Raw genomic sequence first — 18141 nt, 5'->3', positions numbered from 1 at the left:
CTAGGAATCACTGCACTGTTGGAAAGTTCAAGGCCCAGCATAATCATAGTCACACATTTCCTGATGGTTTTCATGGAAATCCAATACTGGTCACTGAGCACCCAAATGGATCCTCTTTGATTCAAATCTTCACGAGGATGCTTGGTGATTATTTACTTAGGCAGATTGGCTGGGAATCACATAATCAAAAGCAAGAACAGCAGAACCCAGGGGATGAGAAGGAGGGGACATGAGGTACCTAAAACAGCTGTAGAGATTCAAGTTCCTTTGGGTAACAGGAGACAGGACTTTTTCCTAATCTCCTATAATCTGATAATGTTGGAATGTATTGTATGAAAAACCCTAGGTATAACTGCACTTTGTAGCATTGCTATTTGCAGCCAAATACCAGGTAAAGGATGAGTGAAGAACTGGATATATCAATCATTGGGAAAAAACTTGACTCACCTCTCTGTGGAGTGGGAAAGGCTGCAGAGAGTTGAAATTATTCAGCATAACTTCCAAAATGCAGGGCAGTATATGTGAAGGGAATATTCTCAATACAACCAAGCAAGCTATAGGAACATGATACTCCAGACTGAAGCTTTGTGGACGTTACACTCTGGACTTGCCTGGACAATCACAATTTCCTTAAGGTGTCCTACACATTATAGAAATATTCAGTTGAAACACTCTAGAATTGTCAATATTTTGGCAACCAAATTGTAGCTTCTATAGTCTCTCCTCCAACCAAAAAGTAAAAAGAAGCATTCAGTATATATATGTTCATTTAATCTTTCTACTATGTGACACAGGAGTTATCATTCTCATATTATATAGATATATGAGCCACAGTTTTTGATGGCCTACCTAAAGTGCCTTAGGTCATATTATAAGTAAATTAAAGTGGTGGTATTCATATTCAGAAGTATTTTTCAATGGATGGATGGATGGATGGCAAGGTAGATGAGTTTTCAGTTATTTGCTTTAATTTGGATAGCCATTTCCTGCAGAGTGAGTGACACCTTCTTTGACTCTACCTAAAGAGGGGGAAAAAAGAGAAACACTAAAGATGTGTTCAAAACATTTTTTGGGAACCCATATAATTTTCAGAAATGTATTGGCAAATTTATAGCTAAACTGGCCAGCTACATGCAAGAAAGAATGTGATGATATAGCCATTGGAATGAAACTATTTATTTCTGTGAGTTACAAGTGACCATATAACTTAAAAGTAATGCTGAGGGGCCGGCCCCGCGGCTTAGCGGTTAAGTGCGCGTGCTGCGCTACTGGCGGCCCGGGTTCAGATCCTGGGCGCGCACCGATGCACTGCTTCTCCGGCCATGCTGAGGCCGCGTCCCACGTGCAGCAACTAGAAGGATGTGCAACTATGACATACAACTATCTACTGGGGCTTTAGGGGGGGAAAAATAATAATAATAATAATAATGCTGATATCTGTATATTCCAGGAGATTCATGCTATATTGTATCATGGGGAATGGCTCATAATTTATTTGCTGGGCTTCTTTTGGTATGATCAACCTGAATATTTCAGCATAAAATTTCTTTTCTCTTTGCAGAAATGGAAATGCAACTGTGATTTTCTGGCAGCAGATTTGTCTGTCCGGGAACAACAGTGTTTTAAGAAGTGTTTAGGTACTTGGCTCTGTTTGACAAACGCCAATATTGGCAGGCTGGTGATAGGGACACCTATATTGACACCACTCCACCACCCCACCATGTTCTCAGTTTCCCTCAGAGTTACCCAGTGATACATCAGAGCCCCCAAACTGCACTAAAAATAATATATGTTGATACTTCTTAAAATGCAGAAGTAATTATTATAGAAAGAGTAGTAATATAGAGTAGCCAAAAGAAAAAATAAAATAAAATTTTTTCAAAGCCCATTATGAAAAGGAACTATTTTTAATAAATTGATAAATATACTCTTCTATCTATGTAGCAGAGGCTGCATAAACTCTGTTCTAGCTCAGTATCTATGAGTTTGCTCAATTTAAGACCCTCTTCATCTGGCCAAAATGCTCGGGATGACCAAGGAAGCTTACTCATCACCACCAAGCATAAGGCTCCTGCTGAGTTGACAGATGTTCTGATGCAATGAGACAAGGAGTCCACACGGAACAGTCAAACCAGGACTGAGCACAATCCCCTGACACTGCCGAGTATTTCTCCTGCTTGGCCAAGAGCTAAAGCAACTTGAGGGAAGATCACGATAATGTCCTTCCTACACTTTAATGGTACTCCATTCCGTAAAATATGTCATAGTTTATTTTAATACTCTTTTTATTCGTTTAACGTACTTTTTTTTTAAATGTCACATACATTTCACATTTGAAAATCATCTGTGAAATGAATTAGGGTGTTTCAAATATTTATAATCCCAGTGTCAGCTAAAGTGACCCAGTCTCTTAGGATCTAAAAAATAATTGGCCTCAAACATTCTATTTCATGACATTTGGAAAGTCCAATGCTCCTCCCACCAAACAAATGTCTGTGATTTTCTAGCGTGCTGAAATTCTTAAGTTCGTATGCACTGCTGTGTTTATACTCTTCCTGAAGGCTTTCACTTATCTGTCCTCTCACCATCTTGAATGTGATTTCTTTGTTCTATGTTAAAATTTTCTAGGTATAGAATGCAGAGAATGCTACAAAGCAACACAAATGACTTTCACAAGGCTTCTATGTATGTAGCCTGCTCTACTGAAAATTTGACAAGAGAGTGGGATTCATAAGCCATCATCATGGTGGACGTTGAGTTAGGGCTGCCTCTTCCTAGACAGCCCAGTGGAGACCTCTGGGTCTCCACAGTCAAGGAATTGACATAGTTGAGCTGTGCCATCCAATACTGCACTCCATTCCCTCGTGCTCTTTCGGTTCCTCCTGCCACATTCCTCTGGGAATTCAACAATATTTCAAATTCTATCTATTTCTTAGGTATAACAATTTGGTTCTCCTTTGTTCTGAAGGCTCCTTTGGATTCTACTCTGGAGCCTATATACTTACACCTAAACGGTCGACCATCAACTCATTTTCTAAATAAAGATATTTCCTTCCAAGAGGAACTCCAATGTCATTTATTAGGATGTTACGTTGTTAAAAATTTTGCTTATATACGTTGACTCACAGAAAAACTGAGGGAAAGGGATATATATTCATATCAGGAAACCATATAATATCCCTTCCTTAAACTCCAGGGTCACCCTCTCAGGCCCATGTCATCCTTTCTTCTGTACTGCAATTCCAAAATCTTACCTTGTTTTTCTTTGCTCTTTGAAGCTGCCACCACATGTTTTATCTGCGTGAGTTCTTTTCCCTCTGTGTTTCGTTGGATAATGGAATAAGTTCATAAAGACTTTAACATTCCTCGCTGCTCCTTCAGATAATAACGTGGACCATTTTCACTTTCCTCTGAATATTTCTAATCATGCAAGTAGGTATATCGACTTTATAATCATAGAAGAGATATATAAAAAATGTTCAAAAACTCACAAAGTCCTCTCTGTCATGTTTTCTCTCTGACATCCCTGACTTGCTTTGGAGATGATCATTGACACCAGATTGGACTCCATTTTTCCTTCTCTGTCTCCTGGAGTAAAGTTCATTTTACCTGTCACCTTTGTTTTTAAACCTATAACTTCCCTTAAAAGGCCTCTCTTTCTAGAACACAGACCCCAGACAACCAGAACAGAACAATAGGTATCCCCCATCTCAGTGTATGCAGGGTTTGGCAATGAGAAGGAAATGGATTAAAATCATAGTAAAAAATATGACATTTAGGAAAGTGCTTAATCACACATCTTTTTTTCTCATCTGTAAAATGAAGCTAGTCGTATGGTATAATAATCATTATATAAATTAAATATTCCTCAAAAATTTTGATATTTAGATATTCTTAATGAATCTTAGCATTGTAAAAAAGGTAATATCTGGCTTCTTTATAGCTTTGTTTTTAATTATGTGACCTTAAGCAAATCATATAACTTCCCTTAAGTCTCAGTTTCCTCATCTGTCAAAGGGGAATAAGAATAACTGCTGTGGGAGTTCATGAATATGCATAGATGTCAGGAGAAGTGTCCCATCCCTAAATATTCAGATGAAATTTGCTTGAACTCTGGGGCAGGCCCGGTGGCACAAGCGGTTAAGTGCACGCTCTCCACTGAGGCAGCCCGGGGCTCACCAGTTCGGATCCCAGGCACACACCGATGCACCACTTGTTCAGGCCATGCAGTGGCAGGCGTCCCATATAAAGTGGGGGGAGATGGGCATGCATGTTAGCCCAGGGCCAGTCTTCCTCAGAAAATAGAAGAGGATTGGCAGATGTTAGCTCAGGGCTGATCTTCCTCACCAAAAAAAAAAAAAAAAGAAAGAAAGAAAGAAATTTGCTTGAACTCTATGTCATGCACTACGAGACACCCATCCACGCATGATTCAACCTTTATGGGACTTCTGTGGGGTGCAGTGAGGGCAGGGAGGCAAATGTTTTCCTGGTCACCTTTGCTTCTGAGCCCCCATTAAGTGAACTATGTCAACCCGTGATCTGATTGTCTTTTTCATGCTGACATATTCCACATTGTTTAACTTCCAGTCTAACACCCAATCCTTCTTCTTACTGAAGAAGGTTTGTGGGTAGCTGGCTGACTTCATTGAACTTTTTGAGTGGCACCTGGCGGGATTACCCAGAACCTTAGTGCTCCGTCTACCATCTGCTAAAGGCACCTGGCCTCCTATTTTCAGTCTTGCTCCCCTCCAGTACCCATGGCCTCCAGAAAGCTTAATTCTTGCACTCCTTAATGTGCTCTGGGGTACAATGGACCGTCTTGTCCTGGGCTTGCTCTTCAGAGGCACAGTAGATCTGGGAGAGATTCCACATTTCCTTCCCGTTTTTCTGCCCCCCGTCTCTGCCAAGGGATGGGGTAGTAAGATTTGCGTCCATTATTGCACCTCCCTGCAGGACAGAAGCAGCTACTGCCAGTTTTGGATTGAAATATCACCTCCTTCCTTGCCCTTCTTTCCCACATGTAAAGCATCTTATAGTCAGTAGGTTCTTAATGAGTATTGGAGAGGAGAGGTGTAGAGGACAATGGGATGATGTGGATGGAAACTACGGTCAGGTCAGAAGGAAAATAAATAACATTGAAGAAAAAATATAGAGCTGATGTAACAGATGGTAGGTTCCTAAATACTCCTAATACCTAAATACTCTTAATACTACTGTGAGTATGATGAGCACAAAACCTCTGCTCTCTAAGCTTGCATAACTGCCCCCAGGCCCTTCACTGCTGATTCATAGCCCTCCCTCGGTTTCTTTTCACACACCCCGGCATCTGTGAGTTGAGAGAACATTTCTCTTTCCTAGGTAAAAGCACAGATGCAGGAAGGCAGTGATTTCAGAGCGTTTATTTTAGAAACAGAAAACGGCTTCCTAATGACAGGCTAGTTGAAGGGGGGTTGTATCTCATTGGTGATGCTGGCAGATCACCCTCTGCTGATCTGTTTTGTCATTTTGTTGTCTGTTGAGGAGACAACAAAATGTTGGTGAGCAGCTGGTGGCAGAATTATGTTTTATGTACAAAATGTGGGAGAAAATTCTGGCCCAGTGCTATAATTGCCTGATTGCATGGGGGCGGGAGAATGAGCCATGCGTTTATCTGAATTAAATGTGCTTTCTCTCCTCCAGGTTTAGAATACCCAACTACAGTCAGAATCAGTGTGCAACATCCTTTGTGCCTTTCAGATGAAGTTCTATAAAAACTACTGCTCTGAGCTTTCTGGAAAGTCAGAATCAGCATGGAATCTAGAAAGACTATGGTGATGTGATATCTTGATTTATCTGCAAGGAGTTAGGGCTCAGTGGGTCAAGTCAGTTGACATATTAATAGAGTAGGCACATGGAGGATTGAGAAGAATGCCCAGCACCAGGGCTTGGGAAGAAATATAGGTAGGCAGGCAAAATCCAGTAGAGTAGAAACTTTTAGAGTCAGGTTCTAATTCTTTTTGTAAAACATGATACCTAGCAGCCATGGCACACTAATTTCTTGGAGCAATTAGACAACTGTCCAGTACCTCATATTATTTTGCTTCAACCACTTGAGTTGTATGCTTCTTAACAGTTATATGTGCTTGTTTCCTAAACTGTTTACGACAATCGCACTTTTGTGTTAATTACATCATTTAATAAAATATTATCTAAACCGGTGTATGTGAATGTAAAAGGGAAGTTATTGTTTGTTTTGAAGAATCAGTTAAAGAACTTGTTAAGGATGACTAACAAAACATTCATATTGAGGGGCTGGCCCAGTAGCATAGCTGTTGGGTTTGCGCACTCCTTTTTTGCGGCCCAGGGTTCACGGGTTTAAACCCCGGGCACGGACCTACACACCGCTCATCAAGCCACGCTATGGAGGGACCCCACATACAAAATAGAGGAAGATGGGCACAGATCTTAGCTCAGAGCTAATCTTCCTCAGCAAAAAGAGGAAGACTGGCAATAGATGTTAGCCCAGGGCCTATCTTCCTCACCAAAAAAAAAAAAAATTCATATTGAATGTGGCATGAGCAACTAAACCTAAAGTTTGGAGGAAAATCATGAACATCAAGATGATCTACTCTCAGATTGATTTGCAAGTGTGTACAAGATATCACTCCACTCAAAAGAAATAGGAATTAGAAACTGAAAATGATTCTTTTGAGTGTGTTTTTTCCAAGATAGAATAAACAGAACACAATCACCATACTCATATTCAAAGAAAAGACCAGGGCCTTAAACAAAAAGATTGACAAGCAAATGTGTAATTAACATGCTTATGGCGTACATGAAGGCATGTGTATATCATTTTTATGACTCTGCTCTTAACCGTATTTTTGATTAACTCGTCAGTCTCATCTCTGGATTAGAAGGGATCAGACGTTCTTAACCTTGCTTAGAGTATATGAATCACTCTGGATGGATATGTGGATAATGTCCCAGGGACCAAAAGGATATAACATAGGATAGGAGAGTGGAAGGAGATGAGAGACATGTGCAGTCTGTAACAGAGAGAGTTGTCACCAGGAAGCAGGATCAAAGTCTCTGAAGTAGGTTTGGGGCCAGGACTCCAGTCCATGTGAAATGGGAGACTGGCTAGAGAAAGCTATAGCTTAGCCCTAAGGATCTGGGAAGATGAGGTGTTGAATAGCAGTGATACTTAAGGACAAAGAACAAAATAAGGGCCTGTATACATACAGAGGAGGGTGGTCCAGCAGAACTATTACGGACTGCATAGTCCAGCAGAGCCGCCACGCTCTGCCTCTGTCATGACAATTATTCCTTCTGATCCACAGTTTCCTCATCTATAAACTATGGATAATCATATCTCTGCCATAGGGTAATTTGGAGGATTAAATTGATAATATATTCAGACCTCCTAACACACATTAGTTACTATTAGTTGTACAATAAGTTTCTTATTTCCTTTCTTCCATTCATTCATTCAAAAATATTTATTGAATATCTATTCTATGCCAGCAACTCTTCTAGTTGTAGAGGATACCATAGCCAATGAAAGAGGCCGAATCCTACTCTCATGAAACTTACTTTCCATTGGAAGGACAGACACTAAATAATTAGAATATAATATAATGGCAATGATAGGTGCTACGAAACAAATAAAGTAGAGGAAGGAAATGGAAAATTTTCTTTATCTGATAAAGAAAGGTGGGAGTGAAGTGGGATATTAATCTACACACTTTCTCTGTTTTTATTCTAACTGGAAGGAAAATGACGATATGGTGGTGTAACTATTGCTGTAATTAGTGATGATTCCTCAGCTGTCTGCAGCTCAAATGCAGGAATGACTCATGTCCAGTAAGCTTCAGAGAGCTCTTAATTTTTAATGAAAATAACTTTATTGTTTTTGTTCTGAGTCTAAGTGTTATGTATGCTTGTAGAAAACTCAAAAAAAAATACAGTAAATTATGAAAAAATTAAAAAAGAAGGAAAAAATAAAAATCACCCCAAATCCCAGCATCCAAACATAGCAATTGTTAGCATTTTTTCAGTTGAGTATTCTTTTTTGTTTTAGTGAACTCTCTTAAAGACATCTCTCAATGCATATTAATATCCTTGTTAACAGGACAAATATAAATACTCTCCAGAACTCTTAAATATATGTAAATATATACAATACATATAATACATACACACAATACACACATCACACACATGTATGTATTTGTGTGTATATATAGCACCCACAAGAGAGATACAAACATATGTATGTGTGAGTGAGTATGTGTGAGTGAGAGACGGGAAGAGATGAGAGAAGTTTGTGAATTGTGACCTTGAACAAGGTATTTAACCTCTAGGGACTCTCATTGACTTATTTTGAAAGTGTGTGGGGGGTCAGAGATGGTAATGCTCACCCACTATTTATTTTCTCTCTGACATTGCTGGCTCCCTTACAGTTAAGCAAGGCCTTATGTGACTTCAATGTGACTGGTTCCACTCTGAGGCTGTGGCAAACAAGTGCAATTTTCCAGTGCTTCTTGTTCCCTGCTCTAGGGACCAAAGCAGCAGATGGTCCTATGCTGAGACCAGGAGCCCCAAGTGCCTGTTGCATCAGTAGAACAGAGCCCTCCCCTCTCTGTGATGGGCAAGGAACACAAGCAATAAATAAACCTTTGTTGTTTGAAGATGTAGGATGTTTCAGTTACGGTAGGGTGACCAGCCTACCTGACCAGCACAGGATGAGAAGACACATCTCAGAAGTCTGAGGGTTAAACAAGATGATGTGAGTCCTATAATAGAAACTTAGTAAACATTGGTTGAATCTGAATGACAGAGACTAATGGAGAGGAAATTAATTATACTGCAAATACTTTTGGGACAAATACAGATAAAACACTGATAATTACCTCTCAATTCTGTATTTTCTCCAGACTTGATTTGAAGTTTCTCCATGCTCTTTCTACTTCTCAAGGAAATACTTCAAGGTCATTGAGAAAGCATTATCCATTAAAGTTATTCAACAGTTATTTCCTCACCACTATTCTCTTCATCCGCTGTGCCCCAACCATCCTTGACTTCTGGCTCAAAAACCCCACAGTCACTCCCACCTCTGGCCTTCTCACTTCCTCTTCCCTCTGCCTGCCATGCACTTCCAGTTGGTCTGCACATGCTGGCTTCTTCTTGTCATTCGGGTCTCACCTCTTGGGTGAGGAATTCCTTGACCATCCGATCTAGAGTTGCTCTTCACCCCCCATGTCAGCCACTTTCTATCACAAAGCCCTCTTTTATAACTTCATAATTCTTCTCAAGGCCAAAAATTAACTTTTTCATATATTTACTTATTTACTATCTGCACTCTACCCTTCACTAGTTTGTGTAAGTTCCATGAGAACATAGATTTTGCTGTCTTGGAACAATGCCTGGTACATTGTATTCATTAATGCTTGTTGAATAAATGCATGAACACTTACTATGTGCTAGAAACAGTGCTAAGTGCAGTAGTACTCAGGTATTTGAATAAAATAAAGTAGGAAGAAATGAGTGCAAATTAAAGGAAAAGGCAATTTTCTGTAGAAATATCAGTGGAAGGAGCAATTAATTCTTATTCAATTGGAGGCAGAAGAAAATTTTTCTTGGAGGTGAGATTATTCAATCTCAACTCTGGAGAATGAATAAGATTTTGAATTGTGAGCTGTCATGGCAGTAAGAGGGGAGAAGATAAAATAGACTCCTGGTCAATTGAAGAGTAAGATCAAGACTGAAGCTGTAACAATTCAGAGACTATTTCAGCAACAATGAATTGCTCACTGTGGCTAGGCCTTAAGTGGTTGCAAGGAGAAAAAACTTCAAATGGAGGATTGTGCCCAATGGTGAGAAGGTCTTGGAGGTTATACTATCAAGTGGACTTAATTCTGTTCAACGAGGAGGGGCATTAAATGTTTATAAGCAAGTGTATTAGTTTCCCAGAGCTACTGTAGTAAAGTACCACAAATTGGGTGTCTTGAAACAACAGAAATATATTGCTGCAGTTTCGGAGGCTGGAAGCCTGAAAATGAAGGGGTCATTATAACCACACTCCCTCTGAAAGCTGTAGGGGAATCCTTCCTTGCCTCTTCCTAGCTTCTGGTGGTGTGTTGGCAATCTTTGGTGATCTTTGGCTTGCAGATGCTTCACTCCAATCCTCCATCTTCACATGACATTCTATCTGTATCTTTGTCTCTTTGCATAGTGCTTTTCCTTTTTTATAAGGAAATCAGTCATAATGAATTAAGGGCCCACTCTGCTCCAGGATGACCTCACCTTACCAATTTCATCCGCAACTACTCTATTTCCAAATAAAGTTACATTCTGAAGTGCTAGGGGTTAGGACTTCGACATATCTTTTTTGAGGGACAGGATTCAACCCATAACTCCATAGACTTGTGTTTGAAATGTCACACAGTGTGATGGTTAATTTTATGTGTCAACTTGACCAGGCCGGGGGGGGGGGGGCGCAGATATTTGGTCAAACATTATTCTAGGTGCATCTGTTAGGGTTTTTCTGGATGAGATTAACATTTGAATTGGCAGACTGAATGAAGCAGATTGCTCTCCCTAACATGGGTGGGACTCATCTACAAGTTGAGGGCCTGAAGAGAATAGAAAGGCTGAGTAATAGGGAGTTCCTTCTACCTGACTGCCTTTCAGCTGGGACATCAGTTTCTTTTTGCCTTTGGACTTGAACAGAAAAATTGACTCTTCCTGTGTCTCAAACCAGCCAGTCTTCAGCCTTCAGACTGGAACTACACTATCGGCTCTCCCAGATCTTCAGATTACCAATTACAAGATATTGGTACTTGTCACTTGTCAGCCTCCATAACTGCATGAGTCAATTGTCCAATTCTTTATAATCTTTCTCTCTCTCTCTCTTTCTGAGAGAGAGTGAGAGAGTTGGTTTCTGTTTCTTCTCCAGAGAACCTCAACTAATACACGTTTTGGTACAGTGAAGTGGGATGCTACTGTAACAAATACCTAAAAAAGTGGAAGTGGGTTTGAAAGTGGGTGATGGGTAGAGGCTGGAGGAGCTATAGAATGCATGCTAAAAAAAGGCTAGATTTCTGTGAAGATACTGCTGGTAAAATATGGACGTTAAAGGCCATTCTAGTGCGGTCTCAGATGGAAATGAGAAACAAGTTATCCGAAAATGGAGAAAAGGTTATCTCTATCATAAAGTGGCAAAAACTTGGCTGAATTGTGTTCTAGTGTTTTGTGGAAGGTAGAATTTGTGAGCAGTGCAATGGGATATTGAACTAAGGGGATTTCTAAACAAAGTGTTGAAGGATCAACATGGTTCTTCCTGATTAATTATAGTAAAATGTGAGATGAGAGAAATAAATTGAAGGAATAATTAAGAAAAAAGAGCCAGAACTTGAAGGTTTGGAAAAGTCTCAGCCTATCCATTTTGCAAAAAATGAGATAGTTTATTCTGAAGAGAACACTAAGGGTGTGGCTGAACAACCATTTGATAAGGAGATTAGTGTTGGTATGAACCACAGATTTAATCAACCACCTCAGCAGAAGTCAGGAATATACATGGGATTATACCAGCTGATACACTGCCAGCAGGAACTAAAGGGAACAGAAAATATTGAGATGGGATGAAAGGAAGCTGTCTGACTTCTGGTATTCTATAGGACTGGACAAGAGAGCTATCCAGCTGGAAATATGAATGACTCTTCAAGAAAAGGGAAGAATGACCCTGAAGGTGATTCAGAGATCTTCAGGGCTGCCACTCCACCACAGGTCCAGTGGGCAGGGCTGGTTTCTCCTTGGTTTCTAAAGGTAGGACCTCTTTAGTTTCAGAGGCTAGGATGCCACAGCCTAGTTCCACAGGGGCTGGACTGCCCTGCCAAGCCAAAAGTGGGGGATACCCCACTAAGTTGTGGAGGTGACACTGCCACCCCAATGGGCCAGGAGGACAGAGCATTGAAATAAAGAGAATTATTCTCCAGTCTTAAGATCTAATGAAATTTGCCTTGCTAGGTTTTGACTTGCTTGGGACTCATCATCTCTTTCTTCTTTGGATTTCTCTTTTGGAATAATAATGTATATCCTAGTCCTGTCTCATCATTGTATTTTGAAAGCACATAACTTATCTTGTTTCACAGGTTTGTAGCTGGAGGGGAATTTTGCCTCAGGATGAATCCTACCTTGTATCTCACCTGTATCTGATTCATGATTTTTAAATGAGACATTGGATAGACTTTAGAGTTCATAAGGAAATGAATTAAAACTTTGGGGGCTGCTGGGATGGAATGAATGCACTTTGCATGTAAGAAGGACATGTATTTTGGGGAGCTAGGAGAATAATATTATGGATTGAATGTATGTGTCACCCTGAAATTTATATGTTGAAGCCCTAACTTCCAGTGTGGCTATATTTGGAGATAGGGTATCTAAAGAAGTCATTAAGGTTAAATGAAATCATAAGAGTGGGCCCTGATCTGATAGGATTCATGTCCTTATAAGAAGAGACACTAGCGAGCTCCCTCTCTCTCCGCTTGTGCACAAAGGCCATGTGAGCACACAGTGAGAAGGTGGCCATCTACAAGCCAGGAAGAGAGCTCTACCAGGAACCTAATCAGTCAACATATTGATCTTGGACTTCCCAGCCTCCAGAACTGTGAAATAAATATTTGTTGTTTAAGCCACCCAGTCTGTGGTATTTTGTTATGGCAGCCCGAGCTGAGTAATACACTCTGGCTGCAGTATGGAGAAGGACTGGGGCAGGAGGGAGAAGAAAGAAAACCAATATGGAAACTGCTGCAGTGAAAGAGAAAAACATTGATGGACAGAACGGGGGCAATCGTGGTTGGAGAGAAGGGATAAAGCGAGAGAAACAATCCTTAAGGAGAGAACACAATCCTTAGGTGTTCACTAAGGACAGTTATAAACAGGAACCAGTACATTAATGAGAGAGATAAAATGTTATTACGGACCAAAACCAAAAGGTTTCAGCCCTTCACTATCTTAAACCCCACTCGTAAACACATTCTGTCTTCCGAGTAAAATCTGAGCAGGAAAGGGAGAAGCTGTTTCAGTCCCTCTCTATCATGTCTTCCTGTCACTCCCTTTTGATTCCTCAGTTTGCTCATCTTTCAGATGGCGATGCACTAATTGCACTTCCCAACACGCCAGCCCGTTGGGACCACCACTGGTCATGTGAAGGTGTCTTGGAACATTTGGTGCTCTTATTTGGGCAGTTTTGAGATCTTCATTGACTTCCATCCACTTTGGGGGCATTTTGAATAAAGGAGATGAAGAAAAGGAGGTGGAGAGGAAGAATGATTAGCTTAGGAAAAAGCCTGAGGCAAGGCTAGCATGCTGATATTTCATTTAGGAGATGTAACTACAGAGCGTGCAGAGTGAGGAGAAAGGAAAGGGAGGCAGGGAAGAATGGGAAACAAATATCAGCTGGCCCCACTCCAAGAAGAAACACAGCCAGCACTCAGCATGAGGAACTTTTTCAGACAGGCTAGCAGGAGCCCTGTGCCTCAAATGTGCATGGGAGCTGGGAATCAAATAGGAATGAATCTGCTTGTTCTCTTCTGCTTCCTGCCCCTCACTGGTAAAGTCTGCCTCTCAGAGAATTCAGCCCTTACTCCATTAGCACTTTTGGGTTGCATCATCTGACATCTTTGGGCAGCTTCTGGGGAAGCCAGATTCTCAGCCCTGCCCTGAGACATATGTTCCACTTGAGGCCAGGTGCAGTATGAGGAGCTGAAGATACCTGACCATTGCCTCCAGTGGGGGAACTGTCTGTGAGCCCTCTCAGAGCTGGTCAATACAGCCCCTGCAGTAGAGAAAGTAATGAGGCTCTGGAGACAGGTATGGGCAAGATAATGTGTGGTGGCACCTAAGAGATGACCAATGCAAGAAAGATATATAGCATTTGTGGAATATTTTACAGTGGATGAAATGTCTCATATGCATCTTCTCTTTTGATCCTTACAACTTCCAGTGGAGAAATCCAGAGGGGCACCTCAGGGTGCCTGAGAGATACTTCTGAACTCTTAGAGCTTCATTGAAACAGTCCTGGTTGTTTTCATGAAACAGAAAGTCAGTGTGAAAGGAAGAATGCCTACCAAGTCCAATGAAGGAGGATTGGGCTGGACTCCACACTGTCACTCGAAATCAATCAGTTGGGAATGCACACACTCCCTCAGGAGAGGGGGGTGTGGGATGCGCAGGTAACTCTGTTACAGGTTATAGCCATATTTGTAACAGAACATTTCTTTAAAAATACTTGAAGCAAATGTGGCCACATTAATATTTGTCAGTCAAATACAAACCCCACAAGAACAAGGGTATCTATCTGTTTGCTTCCCAGCCATATCTCTAGTCCCTAGCTTGTTCACATCGATACTTGTTGAGTTAATTAATATGTGAAATCTGGATTTTGAGACTATAGGGGTCTGTTGTATATTTTTTTCCTTTTCTGTATGTTTTAAATATTTTATTATTAGTTTTGTATCTGTTTTAAGATGAAATTTATTATCAAAAGGGAGATGATCATTTTCCTTTGCAAAATAGAAGAATGTTAGAAGATAAAATGTGACAGATTTATCAAGCACTCCCCAATGAGGATAGACATTTTCCTCTTACTATCCCTATTTACCAACAAACAAATTGATTCAACAAAATGAGATACCTGTAAAGGTCAGACAGTGAAAATTGTGGGTCTGGGACTCAAAACGTCTGTAGGTGGTAAGAACTTGAACTTTGGATTCAAATGGACATAGAATTGAATTCTGACCTCATATACTTTCATCTGTAGGGGGAAGGGAGGCATTGAAGGAGATAATGGGATTTAATAATATTCATGCAATAAAAAAAATTGAGTGCCTATGCCAGATATCACTGTTTATTACTATGTGCCAAATGCTATATTAAACATGATCCCTTTTAATCTTCACATAGATTCTCTGAGATTGGCAGATTAAAAAAAGGTGCCTCAGAGACTTTCTGTAACTTGATCAAGATCACACAGCTAATATATCACTACCAGCCAGTGATTCCAAGTATGGTGGTCTGTGGGATGCCAAAGCTCATGACGCTGATAACCAGTCTACCACCACAACCAAATGTGGAGAAGAGGTAGTTTTTTTTTTTTTCTCGTGAGGAAGATCAGCCCTGAGCTAACATCCATGCCAGTCCTCCTCTTTTTTTGCTGAGGAAGACTGGCCCTGGGCTAACACCCGCACCCATCTTCCTCCACTTTATATGGGACGCCGCCACAGCATGGCCTGACAAGCGGTGCATCGGTGCGCACCTGGGATCCAAACCCGGGCCGCCAGCAGCGGAGTACACGCACTTAACTGCCATGCCATGAAGCTGGTCCAAGAAGTAGTTTCTTAGATACAAACCCAGGTCTGTCTCACTTCAAACCCATTTGTTCATTCTCTCTCTCTTGCTCTCTCACTATGAATCTCTCTTTTTCTGACTGTTGATCTGAAGTCTTCATCTTGTTCCTGCCCATGTCAGCAAAGACACTGTCTCAGTACACTTTCCATCTTAGAATTCAAATGGGTAGAAAATCCTTAAATGTGCACCAATATCACTCTCTGTTATTATGTCCTCAAAGCTGCACACACTAGCTCTTCAGTTGTTTGATAGGTCAGATTAAGAAAGTACTAATTCCAAACATGATTTTCCTAATGGCATACAAATAATCACATTTTGGACATCAAACAACTCTTTTCTAACATTTCTATTTTTGCTTGTGTTCTATTAAATTATAAAGAGCAGCCAGCTATATATATATCAATCTTTAAAGACTTCTGGAAAAACTGCTTACAAGTACGAGAATAAAAGCATTAGATTTAGAGAGGAGTGTTTTTGTTGTTGCTGTTTTGCTGTGGAGTCTTTATCTCTTAAAGCCAGTAGCCTGAGGAAAGAGGTGAAGTCAGCTTTAAATATTTAATTTCCATCTTCAAATCTCAGACGTCAGGAGAGGGTTGGAGTGGCCCCACACATAAGTTCAGCAGCCAAAGAAGTTCCATAGCTTGTCTTCCTTTTCTGTTTAACGTGTCATGGGACTTTCACTTGCTATTTATCTCCCAAATCCGACTCTCTCTGCAGGAACTAAAACCCCATTATTCTTAAACGGTTTGGTTTGATGTCACCACCGTAGTGAAGTCATTATGATTCTCCAGGGCAATTTTCTTCCTGGACTAATAACGCTCCATTAGCGTCTTTCAAAGCCAGAGGAAAATCTGTTCTAGGAGAAGGGAGAGAGGAAGCTAAAAGTGAAAAGTAGAATAAAATATGTCCCACTGGCTTTATGTAATCCTTTGCTGACACACGATTTCTCAATTAGACAGCCCTGGCTTCCCCATTTACTGCTGGCGAAGGAAAGAGGCTTCTGTCAAACTGGGGAAAGGCTTGTTCCTTTTGTTGGCTCTGCCTGTCAGCAAACATGCAGAAATGATACTCAGAGCCTTGCAACCCAAGAACAAGCCAGATATGGTGGAGAAAATTGGTAACACTGCATGTAGTTTCAACAGATTGGGAGTTCACTGTGGTTATATAATGTTAAATATCATAAAAACCTTGGCTTTTATAGCTATTAAACATTTGTGACAAATAAATCACGTATCTTAGATAAACAGCTATATTTTTTACCCTCTTACAAGTGACACTAATTCTAAATTCTATCTGCATATTCATTTGCATATATATGCATATGGATTGCAAACATATATTAAGTGTATGTATATGTGTATATATATGTGTGTACACACACACACACACACACATCAGGCCTAAATATTTCCTTATGTTTTCACAACTTTTTACCATCTCTTGCTCCTGCTTTATTTCTACTGCACTGATTCTTCAGCAGCTGTTGTGTGATAAAGATGCTGGGTAGAAAATGCAAAGAGAGGAGATAAATTTGTAGCATTAAGGGCAAGGAGATACTGGCTGAAGAAGCAGAATCTATCTTGGAAAGTAAGAAAAGGGGGTGAGAAAGACAAAAGCTCTAGTCATCTGGGTTCTTAGAGTTTTAAAGACTTTTGGAGACCGTAAACGCAAGCCTACGGCAGTAATGATTTAACATCACTTTTTAATTATTTCTGGATATGGGACTGGTATGTCTTCTGATTGCTATATCCTGCGGAGAGGCATCATTAAGCAGTAGCCCAGCTTTATGAGAGTACATATATATTAATAAATAGATGCATAAGTATACAAACCCAGGTTACAGACCCAATTTAAGAGTGTTATCTACTAATGGTGGCAAATTAGTGGTCTCTGTGCTAATGGTACTATTTTTCTCAACAGAATTTATTTGAATAAATAGTATATCCATTGTCTTTGAAAACAATGCAGTAAATAGAAATTATATTATATCTTATGAAATATTCTCATGAGTTAATAATTTCAAGTGAGGACAACAGCTATGAGCTTGAGAAATAAACTCTTGTAACCAGGTCATTACTTTGCCATACAATATTATGGGTAAGACCGCAGGCTTTAGGGTCAGACTGCCTGCCTTCAAATCTTATATAATCACTTATTAATTGTATGACCTTGGACAAGTGACTTAGCCCCTCTGTACCTCAGTTTCTTCATCTGTAAAATGAAGATAATTGTACTTGTGTCATTGGATTGATGACAGCATCAAATGAGGTAATACAGCTAAAGCACGTAGAACGGGGCTGGCATATAATAAGTACAGAATAAATGTTAGCTGTCATCTGCTGATGACCCAGTTCTGCTATATATCCAATAAAAATGATCTTACATCCTGAACAGGGTGGTTGTAATAATTAGAGGGCATATATTTTAAAAGTTCCTAGTCCAGTGTCTGCCATGTAATAGATACTCTGTCCAAAAGGGTGCTTTTCTGTTGCTTGTTGATGTAAGTTCTATAGACCAACAAAGTGTGTAATAACTATATGCCTCAAATTTATACAGCACTTTATGAGTTGCAGAGAAGTTAACATGTCACCTTATTTAATCTTATTAAATGTCTTGTCATGTACACATCATTAACCCTGTTTTAAAGGTGAGACTTTCCTAAGGTTGTGCAACTCTAAATGAAAACTAGAGGACAGGTGGTTTTTTCCAGCACCCATTTGTACCAATAACTGCATTTGGCATTTAATCTTT

This window comes from Ceratotherium simum, chromosome 8, assembly GCF_057802395.1.
Source record: "Ceratotherium simum simum isolate JZ-2026a chromosome 8, ASM5780239v1, whole genome shotgun sequence".
In the NCBI taxonomy this organism is placed as follows: domain Eukaryota; kingdom Metazoa; phylum Chordata; class Mammalia; order Perissodactyla; family Rhinocerotidae; genus Ceratotherium; species Ceratotherium simum.
Note: the sequence above shows the minus strand (reverse complement) of the source record.